The following is a 21,953-nucleotide window of genomic DNA, read 5'->3' on the forward strand; positions in this document are numbered from 1 at the left end:
ATGGTTACAAGCTGTTTTTCAACAACCAAAAGTGTAAAATTATGTTTTAGGAGCTGTTTCTCAACAACCAAAGTGTCAAATAATGGTTAGAAGCTGTTTTTCAACAACCAAAAGTGTCAAATAATGTTTTAGGAGCTGTTTCTCAATAACCAAAAGTGTAAAATAATGTTTTAGGAGCTGTTTCTCAACAACCAAAGTGTCAAATAATGGTTAGAAGCTGTTTTTCAACAACCAAAAGTGTCAAATAATGTTTTAGGAGCTGTTTCTCAATAACCAAAAGTGTAAAATAATGTTTTAGGAGCTGTTTCTCAACAACCAAAGTGTCAAATAATGGTTAGAAGCCGTTTTTCAACAACCAAAAGTGTCAAATAATGTTTTAGGAGCTGTTTCTCAATAACCAAAAGTGTAAAATAATGTTTTAGGAGCTGTTTCTCAACAACCAAAAGTGTAAAATAATGTTTTAGGAGCTGTTTCTCAACAACCAAAGTGTCAAATAATGGTTAGAAGCCGTTTTTCAACAACCAAAAGTGTCAAATAATGTTTTAGGAGCTGTTTCTCAACAACCAAAAGTGTCAAATTATGTTTTAGGATCTGTTTCTCAACAACCAAAGTGTCAAATAATGGTTAGAAGCCGTTTTTCAACAACCAAAAGTGTCAAATAATGTTTTAGGAGCTGTTTCTCAACAACCAAAAGTGTAAAATAATGGTTAGAAGCTGTTTTTCAACAACCAAAAGTGTCAAATAATGTTTTAGGAGCTGTTTCTCAACAACCAAAAGTGTAAAATAATGTTTTAGGAGCTGTTTCTCAACAACCAAAGTGTCAAATAATGGTTAGAAGCCGTTTTTCAACAACCAAAAGTGTCAAATAATGTTTTAGGAGCTGTTTCTCAATAACCAAAAGTGTAAAATAATGTTTTAGGAGCTGTTTCTCAACAACCTAAGTGTCAAATAATGGTTAGAAGCAGTTTTTCAACAACCAAAAGTGTCAAATAATGTTTTAGGAGCTGTTTCTCAATAACCAAAAGTGTAAAATTATGTTTTAGGAGCTGTTTCTCAACAACCAAAGTGTCAAATAATGGTTAGAAGCCGTTTTTCAACAACCAAAAGTGTCAAATAATGTTTTAGGAGCTGTTTCTCAATAACCAAAAGTGTAAAATAATGTTTTAGGAGCTGTTTCTCAACAACCAAAGTGTCAAATAATGGTTAAAAGCCGTTTTTCAACAACCAAAAGTGTCAAATAATGTTTTAGGAGCTGTTTCTCAATAACCAAAAGTGTAAAATAATGTTTTAGGAGCTGTTTCTCAACAACCAAAGTGTCAAATAATGGTTAGAAGCCGTTTTTCAACAACCAAAAGTGTCAAATAATGTTTTAGGAGCTGTTTCTCAACAACCAAAGTGTCAAATAATGGTTAGAAGCTGTTTTTCAACAACCAAAAGTGTCAAATAATGTTTTATGAGCTGTTTCTCAACAACCAAAAGTGTCAAATAATGTTTTATGAGCTGTTTCTCAACAACCAAAGTGTCAAATAATGGTTAGAAGCTGTTTTTCAACAACCAAAAGTGTCAAATAATGTTTTAGGAGCTGTTTCTCAACAACCAAAAGTGTAAAATTATGTTTTAGGAGCTGTTTCTCAACAACCAAAGTGTCAAATAATGGTTAGAAGCTGTTTTTCAACAACCAAAAGTGTCAAATAATGTTTTAGGAGCTGTTTCTCAATAACCAAAAGTGTAAAATTATGTTTTAGGAGCTGTTTCTCAACAACCAAAAGTGTAAAATAATGTTTTTTTAATTTTGTCAAATAATTTTGGGGGGCAAATAATTTTGTCAAATAATTTTGTCAAATAATTTTGTCAAATAATTTTGTCAAATAATTTTGTCAAATAATTTTGTCAAATAATTTTGTCAAATAATTTTGTCAAATAATTTTGTCAAATTATTTTGTCAAATAATTTTGTCAAATTATTTTGTCAAATTATTTTGTCAAATTATTTTGTCAAATTATTTTGTCAAATTATTTTGTCAAATTATTTTGTCAAATTATTTTGTCAAATTATTTTGTCAAATTATTTTGTCAAATTATTTTGGGGGGAAAATAATTTTGGGGGGAAAATAATTTTGGGGGGCAAATAATTTTGGGGGGCAAATAATTTTGTCAAATTATTTTGTCAAATTATTTTGTCAAATTATTTTGTCAAATTATTTTGTCAAATTATTTTGTCAAATTATTTTGTCAAATTATTTTGTCAAATTATTTTGTCAAATTATTTTGTCAAATTATTTTGTCAAATTATTTTGTCAAATTATTTTGTCAAATTATTTTGTCAAATTATTTTGTCAAATTATTTTGTCAAATTATTTTGTCAAATTATTTTGTCAAATTATTTTGTCAAATTATTTTGTCAAATTATTTTGTCAAATTATTTTGTCAAATTATTTTGTCAAATTATTTTGACAAATTATTTTGACAAAATAATTTGACAAAATGGTTAGAAGCAGTTTTTCAACAACCAAAAGTGTCAAATAATGTTTTAGGAGCTGTTTCTCAATAACCAAAAGTGTAAAATTATGTTTTAGGAGCTGTTTCTCAACAACCAAAGTGTCAAATAATGGTTAGAAGCCGTTTTTCAACAACCAAAAGTGTCAAATAATGTTTTAGGAGCTGTTTCTCAATAACCAAAAGTGTAAAATAATGTTTTTTTAATTTTGTCAAATAATTTTGGGGGGAAAATAATTTTGTCAAATTATTTTGTCAAATTATTTTGTCAAATTATTTTGTCAAATTATTTTGTCAAATTATTTTGTCAAATTATTTTGTCAAATTATTTTGTCAAATTATTTTGTCAAATTATTTTGTCAAATTATTTTGTCAAATTATTTTGTCAAATTATTTTGTCAAATTATTTTGTCAAATTATTTTGTCAAATTATTTTGTCAAATTATTTTGTCAAATTATTTTGTCAAATTATTTTGTCAAATTATTTTGTCAAATTATTTTGTCAAATTATTTTGTCAAATTATTTTGTCAAATTATTTTGTCAAATTATTTTGTCAAATTATTTTGTCAAATTATTTTGTCAAATTATTTTGTCAAATTATTTTGTCAAATTATTTTGTCAAATTATTTTGTCAAATTATTTTGTCAAATTATTTTGTCAAATTATTTTGTCAAATTATTTTGTCAAATTATTTTGTCAAATTATTTTGTCAAATTATTTTGTCAAATTATTTTGTCAAATTATTTTGTCAAATTATTTTGTCAAATTATTTTGTCAAATTATTTTGTCAAATTATTTTGTCAAATTATTTTGTCAAATTATTTTGTCAAATTATTTTGTCAAATTATTTTGTCAAATTATTTTGTCAAATTATTTTGTCAAATTATTTTGTCAAATTATTTTGTCAAATTATTTTGTCAAATTATTTTGTCAAATTATTTTGTCAAATTATTTTGTCAAATTATTTTGTCAAATTATTTTGTCAAATTATTTTGTCAAATTATTTTGTCAAATTATTTTGTCAAATTATTTTGTCAAATTATTTTGTCAAATTATTTTGTCAAATTATTTTGTCAAATTATTTTGTCAAATTATTTTGTCAAATTATTTTGTCAAATTATTTTGTCAAATTATTTTGTCAAATTATTTTGTCAAATTATTTTGTCAAATTATTTTGTCAAATTATTTTGTCAAATTATTTTGTCAAATTATTTTGTCAAATTATTTTGTCAAATTATTTTGTCAAATTATTTTGTCAAATTATTTTGTCAAATTATTTTGTCAAATTATTTTGTCAAATTATTTTGTCAAATTATTTTGTCAAATTATTTTGTCAAATTATTTTGTCAAATTATTTTGGGGGGCAAATTATTTTGGGGGGCAAATTATTTTGTCAAATTATTTTGTCAAATTATTTTGTCAAATTATTTTGGGGGGCAAATTATTTTGGGGGGCAAATTATTTTGTCAAATAATTTTGGGGGGCAAATCATTTTGTCAAATTATTTTGTCAAATTATTTTGTCAAATTATTTTGTCAAATTATTTTCTCAATAACCAAAAGTGTAAAATTATGTTTTAGGAGCTGTTTCTCAACAACCAAAGTGTCAAATAATGGTTAGAAGCCGTTTTTCAACAACCAAAAGTGTCAAATAATGTTTTAGGAGCTGTTTCTCAATAACCAAAAGTGTAAAATAATGTTTTAGGAGCTGTTTCTCAACAACCAAAGTGTCAAATAATGGTTAGAAGCTGTTTTTCAACAACCAAAAGTGTCAAATAATGTTTTAGGAGCTGTTTCTCAACAACCAAAGTGTCAAATAATGGTTAGAAGCTGTTTTTCAACAACCAAAAGTGTCAAATAATGTTTTAGGAGCTGTTTCTCAATAACCAAAAGTGTAAAATAATGTTTTAGGAGCTGTTTCTCAACAACCAAAGTGTCAAATAATGGTTAGAAGCTGTTTTTCAACAACCAAAAGTGTCAAATAATGTTTTAGGAGCTGTTTCTCAATAACCAAAAGTGTAAAATAATGTTTTAGGAGCTGTTTCTCAACAACCAAAGTGTCAAATAATGGTTAGAAGCCGTTTTTCAACAACCAAAAGTGTCAAATAATGTTTTAGGAGCTGTTTCTCAATAACCAAAAGTGTAAAATAATGTTTTATGAGCTGTTTCTCAACAACCAAAAGTGTAAAATAATGTTTTAGGAGCTGTTTCTCAACAACCAAAGTGTCAAATAATGGTTAGAAGCCGTTTTTCAACAACCAAAAGTGTCAAATAATGTTTTAGGAGCTGTTTCTCAACAACCAAAAGTGTCAAATTATGTTTTAGGAGCTGTTTCTCAACAACCAAAGTGTCAAATAATGGTTAGAAGCCGTTTTTCAACAACCAAAAGTGTCAAATAATGTTTTAGGAGCTGTTTCTCAACAACCAAAAGTGTAAAATAATGGTTAGAAGCTGTTTTTCAACAACCAAAAGTGTCAAATAATGTTTTAGGAGCTGTTTCTCAACAACCAAAAGTGTCAAATAATGTTTTAGGAGCTGTTTCTCAACAACCAAAGTGTCAAATAATGGTTAGAAGCCGTTTTTCAACAACCAAAAGTGTCAAATAATGTTTTAGGAGCTGTTTCTCAATAACCAAAAGTGTAAAATAATGTTTTAGGAGCTGTTTCTCAACAACCTAAGTGTCAAATAATGGTTAGAAGCAGTTTTTCAACAACCAAAAGTGTCAAATAATGTTTTAGGAGCTGTTTCTCAATAACCAAAAGTGTAAAATTATGTTTTAGGAGCTGTTTCTCAACAACCAAAGTGTCAAATAATGGTTAGAAGCCGTTTTTCAACAACCAAAAGTGTCAAATAATGTTTTAGGAGCTGTTTCTCAATAACCAAAAGTGTAAAATAATGTTTTAGGAGCTGTTTCTCAACAACCAAAGTGTCAAATAATGGTTAGAAGCTGTTTTTCAACAACCAAAAGTGTAAAATTATGTTTTAGGAGCTGTTTCTCAACAACCAAAGTGTCAAATAATGGTTAGAAGCTGTTTTTCAACAACCAAAAGTGTCAAATAATGTTTTAGGAGCTGTTTCTCAACAACCAAAAGTGTAAAATAATGTTTTAGGAGCTGTTTCTCAACAACCAAAGTGTCAAATAATGGTTAGAAGCCGTTTTTCAACAACCCAAAAGTGTCAAATAATTTTGGGGGGCAAATAATTTTGGGGGGCAAATAATTTTGTCAAATAATTTTGTCAAATAATTTTGTCAAATAATTTTGTCAAATAATTTTGTCAAATAATTTTGTCAAATAATTTTGTCAAATAATTTTGTCAAATAATTTTGTCAAATAATTTTGTCAAAACATTTTGTCAAATAATTTTGTCAAGTTATTTTGTCAAATTATTTTGTCAAATTATTTTGGGGGGAAAATAATTTTGGGGGGCAAATAATTTTGTCAAATAATTTTGCGGGTCAAATAATTTTGTCAAATAATTTTGGGGGGCAAATAATTTTGTCAAATAATTTTGGGGGGCAAATAATTTTGTCAAATAATTTTGTCAAATCATTTTGTCAAATAATTTTGTCAAATAATTTTGTCAAATAATTTTGTCAAATAATTTTGTCAAATAATTTTGTCAAATAATTTTGTCAAATAATTTTGTCAAATAATTTTGTCAAAACATTTTGTCAAATAATTTTGTCAAGTTATTTTGTCAAATTATTTTGTCAAATTATTTTGGGGGGCAAATAATTTTGTCAAATAATTTTGCGGGTCAAATAATTTTGTCAAATAATTTTGGGGGGCAAATAATTTTGTCAAATAATTTTGGGGGGCAAATAATTTTGTCAAATAATTTTGTCAAATAATTTTGTCAAATAATTTTGTCAAATAATTTTGTCAAATAATTTTGTCAAATAATTTTGTCAAATTATTTTGTCAAATTATTTTGTCAAATTATTTTGTCAAATTATTTTGTCAAATTATTTTGTCAAATTATTTTGTCAAATTATTTTGTCAAATTATTTTGTCAAATTATTTTGTCAAATTATTTTGTCAAATTATTTTGTCAAATTATTTTGTCAAATTATTTTGTCAAATTATTTTGTCAAATTATTTTGTCAAATTATTTTGTCAAATTATTTTGTCAAATTATTTTGTCAAATTATTTTGGGGGGAAAATAATTTTGGGGGGCAAATAACTTTGGGGGGCAAATAATTTTGGGGGGCAAATAATTTTGTCAAATAATTTTGTCAAATAATTTTGTCAAATAATTTTGTCAAATAATTTTGTCAAATAATTTTCTCAAATTATTTTGTCAAATTATTTTGTCAAATTATTTTGTCAAATTATTTTGTCAAATTATTTTGTCAAATTATTTTGTCAAATTATTTTGTCAAATTATTTTGTCAAATTATTTTGTCAAATTATTTTGTCAAATTATTTTGTCAAATTATTTTGGGGGGCAAATTATTTTGGGGGGCAAATAATTTTGTCAAATAATTTTGGGGGGCAAATCATTTTGTCAAATCATTTTGTCAAATTATTTTGTCAAATTATTTTGTCAAATTATTTTGTCAAATTATTTTGTCAAATTATTTTGTCAAATTATTTTCTCAATAACCAAAAGTGTAAAATTATGTTTTAGGAGCTGTTTCTCAACAACCAAAGTGTCAAATAATGGTTAGAAGCCGTTTTTCAACAACCAAAAGTGTCAAATAATGTTTTAGGAGCTGTTTCTCAATAACCAAAAGTGTAAAATAATGTTTTAGGAGCTGTTTCTCAACAACCAAAGTGTCAAATAATGGTTAGAAGCTGTTTTTCAACAACCAAAAGTGTAAAATTATGTTTTAGGAGCTGTTTCTCAACAACCAAAGTGTCAAATAATGGTTAGAAGCTGTTTTTCAACAACCAAAAGTGTCAAATAATGTTTTAGGAGCTGTTTCTCAATAACCAAAAGTGTAAAATAATGTTTTAGGAGCTGTTTCTCAACAACCAAAGTGTCAAATAATGGTTAGAAGCTGTTTTTCAACAACCAAAAGTGTCAAATAATGTTTTAGGAGCTGTTTCTCAATAACCAAAAGTGTAAAATAATGTTTTAGGAGCTGTTTCTCAACAACCAAAGTGTCAAATAATGGTTAGAAGCCGTTTTTCAACAACCAAAAGTGTCAAATAATGTTTTAGGAGCTGTTTCTCAATAACCAAAAGTGTAAAATAATGTTTTAGGAGCTGTTTCTCAACAACCAAAAGTGTAAAATAATGTTTTAGGAGCTGTTTCTCAACAACCAAAGTGTCAAATAATGGTTAGAAGCCGTTTTTCAACAACCAAAAGTGTCAAATAATGTTTTAGGAGCTGTTTCTCAATAACCAAAAGTGTAAAATAATGTTTTAGGAGCTGTTTCTCAACAACCTAAGTGTCAAATAATGGTTAGAAGCCGTTTTTCAACAACCAAAAGTGTCAAATAATGTTTTAGGAGCTGTTTCTCAATAACCAAAAGTGTAAAATTATGTTTTAGGAGCTGTTTCTCAACAACCAAAGTGTCAAATAATGGTTAGAAGCCGTTTTTCAACAACCAAAAGTGTCAAATAATGTTTTAGGAGCTGTTTCTCAATAACCAAAAGTGTAAAATAATGTTTTAGGAGCTGTTTCTCAACAACCAAAGTGTCAAATAATGGTTAGAAGCTGTTTTTCAACAACCAAAAGTGTAAAATTATGTTTTAGGAGCTGTTTCTCAACAACCAAAGTGTCAAATAATGGTTAGAAGCTGTTTTTCAACAACCAAAAGTGTCAAATAATGTTTTAGGAGCTGTTTCTCAATAACCAAAAGTGTAAAATAATGTTTTAGGAGCTGTTTCTCAACAACCTAAGTGTCAAATAATGGTTAGAAGCAGTTTTTCAACAACCAAAAGTGTCAAATAATGTTTTAGGAGCTGTTTCTCAATAACCAAAAGTGTAAAATTATGTTTTAGGAGCTGTTTCTCAACAACCAAAGTGTCAAATAATGGTTAGAAGCCGTTTTTCAACAACCAAAAGTGTCAAATAATGTTTTAGGAGCTGTTTCTCAATAACCAAAAGTGTAAAATAATGTTTTTTTAATTTTGTCAAATAATTTTGGGGGGCAAATAATTTTGTCAAATAATTTTGTCAAATAATTTTGTCAAATTATTTTGTCAAATTATTTTGTCAAATTATTTTGTCAAATTATTTTGTCAAATTATTTTGTCAAATTATTTTGGGGGGCAAATTATTTTGGGGGGCAAATTATTTTGGGGGGCAAATTATTTTGGGGGGCAAATTATTTTGGGGGGCAAATAATTTTGTCAAATAATTTTGTCAAATAATTTTGGGGGGCAAATCATTTTGTCAAATTATTTTGTCAAATTATTTTGTCAAATTATTTTGTCAAATTATTTTGTCAAATTATTTTGTCAAATTATTTTGTCAAATTATTTTGTCAAATTATTTTGTCAAATTATTTTGTCAAATTATTTTGTCAAATTATTTTGTCAAATTATTTTGTCAAATTATTTTGTCAAATTATTTTGTCAAATTATTTTGTCAAATTATTTTGTCAAATTATTTTGTCAAATTATTTTGTCAAATTATTTTGTCAAATTATTTTGTCAAATTATTTTGTCAAATTATTTTGTCAAATTATTTTGTCAAATTATTTTGTCAAATTATTTTGTCAAATTATTTTGTCAAATTATTTTGTCAAATTATTTTGTCAAATTATTTTGTCAAATTATTTTGTCAAATTATTTTGTCAAATTATTTTGTCAAATTATTTTGTCAAATTATTTTGTCAAATTATTTTGTCAAATTATTTTGTCAAATTATTTTGTCAAATTATTTTGTCAAATTATTTTGTCAAATTATTTTGTCAAATTATTTTGTCAAATTATTTTGTCAAATTATTTTGTCAAATTATTTTGTCAAATTATTTTGTCAAATTATTTTGTCAAATTATTTTGGGGGGCAAATTATTTTGGGGGGCAAATTATTTTGTCAAATAATTTTGTCAAATAATTTTGGGGGGCAAATAATTTTGTCAAATTATTTTGTCAAATTATTTTGTCAAATTATTTTGTCAAATTATTTTGTCAAATTATTTTGTCAAATTATTTTGTCAAATTATTTTGTCAAATTATTTTGTCAAATTATTTTGTCAAATTATTTTGTCAAATTATTTTGTCAAATTATTTTGTCAAATTATTTTGTCAAATTATTTTCTCAACAACCAAAAGTGTAAAATTATGTTTTAGGAGCTGTTTCTCAACAACCAAAGTGTCAAATAATGGTTAGAAGCCGTTTTTCAACAACCAAAAGTGTCAAATAATGTTTTAGGAGCTGTTTCTCAATAACCAAAAGTGTAAAATAATGTTTTAGGAGCTGTTTCTCAACAACCAAAGTGTCAAATAATGGTTAGAAGCTGTTTTTCAACAACCAAAAGTGTCAAATAATGTTTTAGGAGCTGTTTCTCAACAACCAAAAGTGTAAAATAATGTTTTAGGAGCTGTTTCTCAACAACCAAAGTGTCAAATAATGGTTAGAAGCCGTTTTTCAACAACCCAAAAGTGTCAAATAATTTTGGGGGGCAAATAATTTTGTCAAATAATTTTGTCAAATAATTTTGTCAAATAATTTTGTCAAATAATTTTGTCAAATAATTTTGTCAAATAATTTTGTCAAATAATTTTGTCAAGTTATTTTGTCAAATTATTTTGTCAAATTATTTTGGGGGGAAAATAATTTTGGGGGGCAAATAATTTTGTCAAATAATTTTGCGGGTCAAATAATTTTGTCAAATAATTTTGGGGGGCAAATAATTTTGTCAAATAATTTTGGGGGGCAAATAATTTTGGGGGGCAAATAATTTTGTCAAATTATTTTGTCAAATTATTTTGTCAAATTATTTTGTCAAATTATTTTGTCAAATTATTTTGTCAAATTATTTTGTCAAATTATTTTGTCAAATTATTTTGTCAAATTATTTTGTCAAATTATTTTGTCAAATTATTTTGTCAAATTATTTTGTCAAATTATTTTGTCAAATTATTTTGTCAAATTATTTTGTCAAATTATTTTGTCAAATTATTTTGTCAAATTATTTTGTCAAATTATTTTGTCAAATTATTTTGTCAAATTATTTTGTCAAATTATTTTGTCAAATTATTTTGTCAAATTATTTTGTCAAATTATTTTGTCAAATTATTTTGTCAAATTATTTTGTCAAATTATTTTGTCAAATTATTTTGTCAAATTATTTTGTCAAATTATTTTGTCAAATTATTTTGTCAAATTATTTTGTCAAATTATTTTGTCAAATTATTTTGTCAAATTATTTTGTCAAATTATTTTGTCAAATTATTTTGTCAAATTATTTTGTCAAATTATTTTGTCAAATTATTTTGTCAAATTATTTTGTCAAATTATTTTGTCAAATTATTTTGTCAAATTATTTTGTCAAATTATTTTGTCAAATTATTTTGTCAAATTATTTTGTCAAATTATTTTGTCAAATTATTTTGTCAAATTATTTTGTCAAATTATTTTGTCAAATTATTTTGTCAAATTATTTTGTCAAATTATTTTGTCAAATTATTTTGTCAAATTATTTTGTCAAATTATTTTGTCAAATTATTTTGTCAAATTATTTTGTCAAATTATTTTGTCAAATTATTTTGTCAAATTATTTTGTCAAATTATTTTGTCAAATTATTTTGTCAAATTATTTTGTCAAATTATTTTGTCAAATTATTTTGTCAAATTATTTTGTCAAATTATTTTGTCAAATTATTTTGGGGGGCAAATTATTTTGGGGGGCAAATTATTTTGGGGGGCAAATAATTTTGGGGGGCAAATAATTTTGGGGGGCAAATAATTTTGGGGGGCAAATAATTTTGGGGGGCAAATAATTTTGTCAAATAATTTTGTCAAATTATTTTGTCAAATAATTTTGTCAAATAATTTTGTCAAATTATTTTGTCAAATTATTTTGTCAAATTATTTTGTCAAATTATTTTGTCAAATTATTTTGTCAAATTATTTTGTCAAATTATTTTGTCAAATTATTTTGTCAAATTATTTTGTCAAATTATTTTGTCAAATTATTTTGTCAAATTATTTTGTCAAATTATTTTGTCAAATTATTTTGTCAAATTATTTTGTCAAATTATTTTGTCAAATTATTTTGTCAAATTATTTTGTCAAATTATTTTGTCAAATTATTTTGTCAAATTATTTTGTCAAATTATTTTGTCAAATTATTTTGTCAAATTATTTTGTCAAATTATTTTGTCAAATTATTTTGTCAAATTATTTTGTCAAATTATTTTGGGGGGCAAATTATTTTGGGGGGCAAATTATTTTGGGGGGCAAATTATTTTGGGGGGCAAATCATTTTGTCAAATAATTTTGGGGGGCAAATCATTTTGTCAAATTATTTTGTCAAATTATTTTGTCAAATTATTTTCTCAATAACCAAAAGTGTAAAATTATGTTTTAGGAGCTGTTTCTCAACAACCAAAGTGTCAAATAATGGTTAGAAGCCGTTTTTCAACAACCAAAAGTGTCAAATAATGTTTTAGGAGCTGTTTCTCAATAACCAAAAGTGTAAAATAATGTTTTAGGAGCTGTTTCTCAACAACCAAAGTGTCAAATAATGGTTAGAAGCTGTTTTTCAACAACCAAAAGTGTAAAATTATGTTTTAGGAGCTGTTTCTCAACAACCAAAGTGTCAAATAATGGTTAGAAGCTGTTTTTCAACAACCAAAAGTGTCAAATAATGTTTTAGGAGCTGTTTCTCAATAACCAAAAGTGTAAAATAATGTTTTAGGAGCTGTTTCTCAACAACCAAAGTGTCAAATAATGGTTAGAAGCCGTTTTTCAACAACCAAAAGTGTCAAATAATGTTTTAGGAGCTGTTTCTCAATAACCAAAAGTGTAAAATAATGTTTTAGGAGCTGTTTCTCAACAACCAAAAGTGTAAAATAATGTTTTAGGAGCTGTTTCTCAACAACCAAAGTGTCAAATAATGGTTAGAAGCCGTTTTTCAACAACCAAAAGTGTCAAATAATGTTTTAGGAGCTGTTTCTCAATAACCAAAAGTGTAAAATAATGTTTTAGGAGCTGTTTCTCAACAACCTAAGTGTCAAATAATGGTTAGAAGCCGTTTTTCAACAACCAAAAGTGTCAAATAATGTTTTAGGAGCTGTTTCTCAATAACCAAAAGTGTAAAATTATGTTTTAGGAGCTGTTTCTCAACAACCAAAGTGTCAAATAATGGTTAGAAGCCGTTTTTCAACAACCAAAAGTGTCAAATAATGTTTTAGGAGCTGTTTCTCAATAACCAAAAGTGTAAAATAATGTTTTAGGAGCTGTTTCTCAACAACCAAAGTGTCAAATAATGGTTAGAAGCTGTTTTTCAACAACCAAAAGTGTAAAATTATGTTTTAGGAGCTGTTTCTCAACAACCAAAGTGTCAAATAATGGTTAGAAGCTGTTTTTCAACAACCAAAAGTGTCAAATAATGTTTTAGGAGCTGTTTCTCAATAACCAAAAGTGTAAAATAATGTTTTAGGAGCTGTTTCTCAACAACCTAAGTGTCAAATAATGGTTAGAAGCAGTTTTTCAACAACCAAAAGTGTCAAATAATGTTTTAGGAGCTGTTTCTCAATAACCAAAAGTGTAAAATTATGTTTTAGGAGCTGTTTCTCAACAACCAAAGTGTCAAATAATGGTTAGAAGCCGTTTTTCAACAACCAAAAGTGTCAAAATAATGTTTTAGGAGCTGTTTCTCAATAACCAAAAGTGTAAAATAATGTTTTTTTAATTTTGTCAAATAATTTTGGGGGGCAAATAATTTTGTCAAATAATTTTGTCAAATAATTTTGTCAAATAATTTTGTCAAATTATTTTGTCAAATTATTTTGTCAAATTATTTTGTCAAATTATTTTGTCAAATTATTTTGTCAAATTATTTTGTCAAATTATTTTGTCAAATTATTTTGTCAAATTATTTTGTCAAATTATTTTGTCAAATTATTTTGGGGGGCAAATAATTTTGGGGGGCAAATAATTTTGTCAAATTATTTTGTCAAATTATTTTGTCAAATTATTTTGTCAAATTATTTTGTCAAATTATTTTGTCAAATTATTTTGTCAAATTATTTTGTCAAATTATTTTGTCAAATTATTTTGTCAAATTATTTTCTCAATAACCAAAAGTGTAAAATTATGTTTTAGGAGCTGTTTCTCAACAACCAAAGTGTCAAATAATGGTTAGAAGCCGTTTTTCAACAACCAAAAGTGTCAAATAATGTTTTAGGAGCTGTTTCTCAATAACCAAAAGTGTAAAATAATGTTTTAGGAGCTGTTTCTCAACAACCAAAGTGTCAAATAATGGTTAGAAGCTGTTTTTCAACAACCAAAAGTGTAAAATTATGTTTTAGGAGCTGTTTCTCAACAACCAAAGTGTCAAATAATGGTTAGAAGCTGTTTTTCAACAACCAAAAGTGTCAAATAATGTTTTAGGAGCTGTTTCTCAATAACCAAAAGTGTAAAATAATGTTTTAGGAGCTGTTTCTCAACAACCAAAGTGTCAAATAATGGTTAGAAGCTGTTTTTCAACAACCAAAAGTGTCAAATAATGTTTTAGGAGCTGTTTCTCAATAACCAAAAGTGTAAAATAATGTTTTAGGAGCTGTTTCTCAACAACCAAAGTGTCAAATAATGGTTAGAAGCCGTTTTTCAACAACCAAAAGTGTCAAATAATGTTTTAGGAGCTGTTTCTCAATAACCAAAAGTGTAAAATAATGTTTTAGGAGCTGTTTCTCAACAACCAAAAGTGTAAAATAATGTTTTAGGAGCTGTTTCTCAACAACCAAAGTGTCAAATAATGGTTAGAAGCCGTTTTTCAACAACCAAAAGTGTCAAATAATGTTTTAGGAGCTGTTTCTCAACAACCAAAAGTGTCAAATTATGTTTTAGGAGCTGTTTCTCAACAACCAAAGTGTCAAATAATGGTTAGAAGCCGTTTTTCAACAACCAAAAGTGTCAAATAATGTTTTAGGAGCTGTTTCTCAACAACCAAAAGTGTAAAATAATGGTTAGAAGCTGTTTTTCAACAACCAAAAGTGTCAAATAATGTTTTAGGAGCTGTTTCTCAACAACCAAAAGTGTAAAATAATGTTTTAGGAGCTGTTTCTCAACAACCAAAGTGTCAAATAATGGTTAGAAGCCGTTTTTCAACAACCAAAAGTGTCAAATAATGTTTTAGGAGCTGTTTCTCAATAACCAAAAGTGTAAAATAATGTTTTAGGAGCTGTTTCTCAACAACCTAAGTGTCAAATAATGGTTAGAAGCAGTTTTTCAACAACCAAAAGTGTCAAATAATGTTTTAGGAGCTGTTTCTCAATAACCAAAAGTGTAAAATTATGTTTTAGGAGCTGTTTCTCAACAACCAAAGTGTCAAATAATGGTTAGAAGCCGTTTTTCAACAACCAAAAGTGTCAAATAATGTTTTAGGAGCTGTTTCTCAATAACCAAAAGTGTAAAATAATGTTTTAGGAGCTGTTTCTCAACAACCAAAGTGTCAAATAATGGTTAGAAGCTGTTTTTCAACAACCAAAAGTGTAAAATTATGTTTTAGGAGCTGTTTCTCAACAACCAAAGTGTCAAATAATGGTTAGAAGCTGTTTTTCAACAACCAAAAGTGTCAAATAATGTTTTAGGAGCTGTTTCTCAATAACCAAAAGTGTAAAATAATGTTTTAGGAGCTGTTTCTCAACAACCAAAGTGTCAAATAATGGTTAGAAGCAGTTTTTCAACAACCAAAAGTGTCAAATAATGTTTTAGGAGCTGTTTCTCAATAACCAAAAGTGTAAAATTATGTTTTAGGAGCTGTTTCTCAACAACCAAAGTGTCAAATAATGGTTAGAAGCCGTTTTTCAACAACCAAAAGTGTCAAATAATGTTTTAGGAGCTGTTTCTCAATAACCAAAAGTGTAAAATAATGTTTTTTTAATTTTGTCAAATAATTTTGGGGGGCAAATAATTTTGGGGGGCAAATAATTTTGTCAAATAATTTTGTCAAATAATTTTGTCAAATAATTTTGTCAAATAATTTTGTCAAATAATTTTGTCAAATAATTTTGTCAAATAATTTTGTCAAATAATTTTGTCAAATAATTTTGTCAAATTATTTTGTCAAATTATTTTGTCAAATTATTTTGTCAAATTATTTTGTCAAATTATTTTGGGGGAAAAATAATTTTGGGGGGCAAATAATTTTGGGGGGCAAATAATTTTGTCAAATAATTTTGTCAAATTATTTTGTCAAATTATTTTGTCAAATTATTTTGTCAAATTATTTTGTCAAATTATTTTGTCAAATTATTTTGTCAAATTATTTTGTCAAATTATTTTGTCAAATTATTTTGTCAAATTATTTTGTCAAATTATTTTGTCAAATTATTTTGTCAAATTATTTTGTCAAATTATTTTGTCAAATTATTTTGTCAAATTATTTTGGGGGGCAAATAATTTTGGGGGGCAAATAATTTTGTCAAATAATTTTGGGGGGCAAATCATTTTGTCAAATTATTTTGTCAAATTATTTTGTCAAATTATTTTCTCAATAACCAAAAGTGTAAAATTATGTTTTAGGAGCTGTTTCTCAACAACCAAAGTGTCAAATAATGGTTAGAAGCCGTTTTTCAACAACCAAAAGTGTCAAATAATGTTTTAGGAGCTGTTTCTCAATAACCAAAAGTGTAAAATAATGTTTTAGGAGCTGTTTCTCAACAACCAAAGTGTCAAATAATGGTTAGAAGCTGTTTTTCAACAACCAAAAGTGTAAAATTATGTTTTAGGAGCTGTTTCTCAACAACCAAAGTGTCAAATAATGGTTAGAAGCTGTTTTTCAACAACCAAAAGTGTCAAATAATGTTTTAGGAGCTGTTTCTCAATAACCAAAAGTGTAAAATAATGTTTTAGGAGCTGTTTCTCAACAACCAAAGTGTCAAATAATGGTTAGAAGCTGTTTTTCAACAACCAAAAGTGTCAAATAATGTTTTAGGAGCTGTTTCTCAATAACCAAAAGTGTAAAATAATGTTTTAGGAGCTGTTTCTCAACAACCAAAGTGTCAAATAATGGTTAGAAGCCGTTTTTCAACAACCAAAAGTGTCAAATAATGTTTTAGGAGCTGTTTCTCAATAACCAAAAGTGTAAAATAATGTTTTAGGAGCTGTTTCTCAACAACCAAAAGTGTAAAATAATGTTTTAGGAGCTGTTTCTCAACAACCAAAGTGTCAAATAATGGTTAGAAGCCGTTTTTCAACAACCAAAAGTGTAAAATAATGTTTTAGGAGCTGTTTCTCAACAACCAAAAGTGTCAAATTATGTTTTAGGAGCTGTTTCTCAACAACCAAAGTGTCAAATAATGGTTAGAAGCCGTTTTTCAACAACCAAAAGTGTCAAATAATGTTTTAGGAGCTGTTTCTCAACAACCAAAAGTGTAAAATAATGGTTAGAAGCTGTTTTTCAACAACCAAAAGTGTCAAATAATGTTTTAGGAGCTGTTTCTCAACAACCAAAAGTGTAAAATAATGTTTTAGGAGCTGTTTCTCAACAACCAAAGTGTCAAATAATGGTTAGAAGCCGTTTTTCAACAACCAAAAGTGTCAAATAATGTTTTAGGAGCTGTTTCTCAATAACCAAAAGTGTAAAATAATGTTTTAGGAGCTGTTTCTCAACAACCTAAGTGTCAAATAATGGTTAGAAGCAGTTTTTCAACAACCAAAAGTGTCAAATAATGTTTTAGGAGCTGTTTCTCAATAACCAAAAGTGTAAAATTATGTTTTAGGAGCTGTTTCTCAACAACCAAAGTGTCAAATAATGGTTAGAAGCCGTTTTTCAACAACCAAAAGTGTCAAATAATGTTTTAGGAGCTGTTTCTCAATAACCAAAAGTGTAAAATAATGTTTTAGGAGCTGTTTCTCAACAACCAAAGTGTCAAATAATGGTTAGAAGCTGTTTTTCAACAACCAAAAGTGTAAAATTATGTTTTAGGAGCTGTTTCTCAACAACCAAAGTGTCAAATAATGGTTAGAAGCTGTTTTTCAACAACCAAAAGTGTCAAATAATGTTTTAGGAGCTGTTTCTCAATAACCAAAAGTGTAAAATAATGTTTTAGGAGCTGTTTCTCAACAACCAAAGTGTCAAATAATGGTTAGAAGCCGTTTTTCAACAACCAAAAGTGTCAAATAATGTTTTAGGAGCTGTTTCTCAATAACCAAAAGTGTAAAAAAATGTTTTAGGAGCTGTTTCTCAACAACCAAAGTGTCAAATAATGGTTAGAAGCTGTTTTTCAACAACCAAAAGTGTCAAATAATGTTTTAGGAGCTGTTTCTCAACAACCAAAAGTGTAAAATAATGTTTTAGGAGCTGTTTCTCAACAACCAAAGTGTCAAATAATGGTTAGAAGCCGTTTTTCAACAACCCAAAAGTGTCAAATAATTTTGGGGGGCAAATAATTTTGGGGGGCAAATAATTTTGGGGGGCAAATAATTTTGTCAAATAATTTTGTCAAATAATTTTGTCAAATAATTTTGTCAAATAATTTTGTCAAATAATTTTGTCAAATAATTTTGTCAAATAATTTTGTCAAATAATTTTGTCAAATAATTTTGTCAAATAATTTTGTCAAATAATTTTGTCAAGTTATTTTGTCAAATTATTTTGTCAAATTATTTTGGGGGGCAAATAATTTTGTCAAATTTTGCGGGTCAAATTATTTTGTCAAATTATTTTGCGGGTCAAATTATTTTGTCAAATTATTTTGTCAAATTATTTTGTCAAATTATTTTGTCAAATTATTTTGTCAAATTATTTTGTCAAATTATTTTGTCAAATTATTTTGTCAAATTATTTTGTCAAATTATTTTGTCAAATTATTTTGTCAAATTATTTTGTCAAATTATTTTGTCAAATTATTTTGTCAAATTATTTTGTCAAATTATTTTGTCAAATTATTTTGTCAAATTATTTTGTCAAATTATTTTGTCAAATTATTTTGTCAAATTATTTTGTCAAATTATTTTGTCAAATTATTTTGTCAAATTATTTTGTCAAATTATTTTGTCAAATTATTTTGTCAAATTATTTTGTCAAATTATTTTGTCAAATTATTTTGTCAAATTATTTTGTCAAATTATTTTGTCAAATTATTTTGTCAAATTATTTTGTCAAATTATTTTGTCAAATTATTTTGTCAAATTATTTTGTCAAATTATTTTGTCAAATTATTTTGGGGGGCAAATTATTTTGGGGGGCAAATCATTTTGTCAAATCATTTTGTCAAATCATTTTGTCAAATTATTTTGTCAAATTATTTTGTCAAATTATTTTGTCAAATTATTTTGTCAAATTATTTTGTCAAATTATTTTGTCAAATTATTTTGTCAAATTATTTTGTCAAATTATTTTGTCAAATTATTTTGTCAAATTATTTTGTCAAATTATTTTGTCAAATTATTTTGTCAAATTATTTTGTCAAATTATTTTGTCAAATTATTTTGTCAAATTATTTTGTCAAATTATTTTGTCAAATTATTTTGTCAAATTATTTTGTCAAATTATTTTGTCAAATTATTTTGTCAAATTATTTTGTCAAATTATTTTGTCAAATTATTTTGTCAAATTATTTTGTCAAATTATTTTGTCAAATTATTTTGGGGGGCAAATTATTTTGGGGGGCAAATTATTTTGTCAAATAATTTTGGGGGGCAAATCATTTTGTCAAATTATTTTGTCAAATTATTTTGTCAAATTATTTTGTCAAATTATTTTGTCAAATTATTTTCTCAATAACCAAAAGTGTCAAATAATGTTTTAGGAGCTGTTTCTCAATAACCAAAAGTGTAAAATAATGTTTTAGGAGCTGTTTCTCAACAACCAAAGTGTCAAATAATGGTTAGAAGCTGTTTTTCAACAACCAAAAGTGTCAAAAAATGTTTTAGGAGCTGTTTCTCAATAACCAAAAGTGTAAAATAATGTTTTAGGAGCTGTTTCTCAACAACCAAAGTGTCAAATAATGGTTAGAAGCCGTTTTTCAACAACCAAAAGTGTCAAATAATGTTTTAGGAGCTGTTTCTCAATAACCAAAAGTGTAAAATAATGTTTTAGGAGCTGTTTCTCAACAACCAAAAGTGTAAAATAATGTTTTAGGAGCTGTTTCTCAACAACCAAAGTGTCAAATAATGGTTAGAAGCCGTTTTTCAACAACCAAAAGTGTCAAATAATGTTTTAGGAGCTGTTTCTCAATAACCAAAAGTGTAAAATAATGTTTTAGGAGCTGTTTCTCAACAACCTAAGTGTCAAATAATGGTTAGAAGCCGTTTTTCAACAACCAAAAGTGTCAAATAATGTTTTAGGAGCTGTTTCTCAATAACCAAAAGTGTAAAATTATGTTTTAGGAGCTGTTTCTCAACAACCAAAGTGTCAAATAATGGTTAGAAGCCGTTTTTCAACAACCAAAAGTGTCAAATAATGTTTTAGGAGCTGTTTCTCAATAACCAAAAGTGTAAAATAATGTTTTAGGAGCTGTTTCTCAACAACCAAAGTGTCAAATAATGGTTAGAAGCTGTTTTTCAACAACCAAAAGTGTAAAATTATGTTTTAGGAGCTGTTTCTCAACAACCAAAGTGTCAAATAATGGTTAGAAGCCGTTTTTCAACAACCAAAAGTGTCAAATAATGTTTTAGGAGCTGTTTCTCAATAACCAAAAGTGTAAAATAATGTTTTTTTAATTTTGTCAAATAATTTTGGGGGGCAAATAATTTTGTCAAATAATTTTGTCAAATAATTTTGTCAAATAATTTTGTCAAATAATTTTGTCAAATAATTTTGTCAAATAATTTTGTCAAATAATTTTGTCAAATAATTTTGTCAAATAATTTTGTCAAATAATTTTGTCAAATAATTTTGTCAAATAATTTTGTCAAATAATTTTGTCAAATAATTTTGTCAAATAATTTTGTCAAATAATTTTGTCAAATAATTTTGTCAAATTATTTTGTCAAATTATTTTGTCAAATTATTTTGTCAAATTATTTTGGGGGAAAAATAATTTTGGGGGGAAAATAATTTTGGGGGGAAAATAATTTTGGGGGGCAAATAATTTTGGGGGTCAAATTATTTTGTCAAATTATATAATATAATTATATATATAATAATGGTTAGAAGCTGTTTTTCAACAACCAAAAGTGTAAAATTATGTTTTAGGAGCTGTTTCTCAACAACCAAAGTGTCAAATAATGGTTAGAAGCCGTTTTTCAACAACCAAAAGTGTCAAATAATGTTTTAGGAGCTGTTTCTCAATAACCAAAAGTGTAAAATAATGTTTTTTTAATTTTGTCAAATAATTTTGGGGGGCAAATAATTTTGTCAAATAATTTTGTCAAATAATTTTGTCAAATAATTTTGTCAAATAATTTTGTCAAATAATTTTGTCAAATAATTTTGTCAAATAATTTTGTCAAATAATTTTGTCAAATAATTTTGTCAAATTATTTTGTCAAATTATTTTGTCAAATTATTTTGTCAAATTATTTTGTCAAATTATTTTGTCAAATTATTTTGTCAAATTATTTTGTCAAATTATTTTGTCAAATTATTTTGGGGGAAAAATAATTTTGGGGGGAAAATAATTTTGGGGGGAAAATAATTTTGGGGGGCAAATAATTTTGGGGGTCAAATTATTTTGTCAAATTATTTTGTCAAATTATTTTGTCAAATTATTTTGTCAAATTATTTTGTCAAATTATTTTGTCAAATTATTTTGTCAAATTATTTTGTCAAATTATTTTGTCAAATTATTTTGTCAAATTATTTTGTCAAATTATTTTGTCAAATTATTTTGTCAAATTATTTTGTCAAATTATTTTGTCAAATTATTTTGTCAAATTATTTTGGGGGGCAAATAATTTTGGGGGGCAAATAATTTTGTCAAATAATTTTGTCAAATAATTTTGGGGGGCAAATCATTTTGTCAAATTATTTTGTCAAATTATTTTGTCAAATTATTTTGTCAAATTATTTTGTCAAATTATTTTGTCAAATTATTTTGTCAAATTATTTTGTCAAATTATTTTCTCAATAACCAAAAGTGTAAAATTATGTTTTAGGAGCTGTTTCTCAACAACCAAAGTGTCAAATAATGGTTAGAAGCCGTTTTTCAACAACCAAAAGTGTCAAATAATGTTTTAGGAGCTGTTTCTCAATAACCAAAAGTGTAAAATAATGTTTTAGGAGCTGTTTCTCAACAACCAAAGTGTCAAATAATGGTTAGAAGCTGTTTTTCAACAACCAAAAGTGTAAAATTATGTTTTAGGAGCTGTTTCTCAACAACCAAAGTGTCAAATAATGGTTAGAAGCTGTTTTTCAACAACCAAAAGTGTCAAATAATGTT

This window comes from Protomyctophum bolini (genome assembly GCF_963924005.1).
Source record: "Protomyctophum bolini genome assembly, chromosome: 7".
Lineage (NCBI taxonomy): Eukaryota > Metazoa > Chordata > Actinopteri > Myctophiformes > Myctophidae > Protomyctophum > Protomyctophum bolini.